General features: G+C 54.1%; 1 protein-coding gene across 1 annotated transcript in view; it reads left to right on the top strand.

Moving 5' to 3' along the window:
• The window catches only part of TNN (tenascin N), a 58,232-nt gene that overhangs the window by 33,933 nt on the left and 24,031 nt on the right, over positions 1-268 (top strand). The window lies entirely within an intron of this gene.

The following is a 268-nucleotide window of genomic DNA, read 5'->3' as shown; positions in this document are numbered from 1 at the left end:
GGCCTGCGGCCGGGCGTGGAGTACACGGTCCGCGTGTGGGCCGAGAAGGGCGCCCGGCAGAGCGGCAAGGCCGAGGCCAAGGCCCCAACAGGTAACAGCAGGGAGGGATAAAACAGATGAGGTCATCGCTATGGATTGATGTCTTGCTGCTGAATTCTGAGCCCACTGCTTTTAGGGTCTGTGATCTCAGGAACTGTGGGCTCTCCCAGGAGAGTTTTCTGTAAAAAAATTTCATTCACCTGACATAAAAAGAAATCTCAGTAATGGT

The sequence above is a fragment of the Pteropus vampyrus genome, unplaced genomic scaffold (assembly GCF_000151845.1).
Source record: "Pteropus vampyrus isolate Shadow unplaced genomic scaffold, Pvam_2.0 Scaffold65, whole genome shotgun sequence".
NCBI classification, from domain to species: domain Eukaryota; kingdom Metazoa; phylum Chordata; class Mammalia; order Chiroptera; family Pteropodidae; genus Pteropus; species Pteropus vampyrus.
This window is presented reverse-complemented; position numbering and strand designations above follow the sequence as displayed.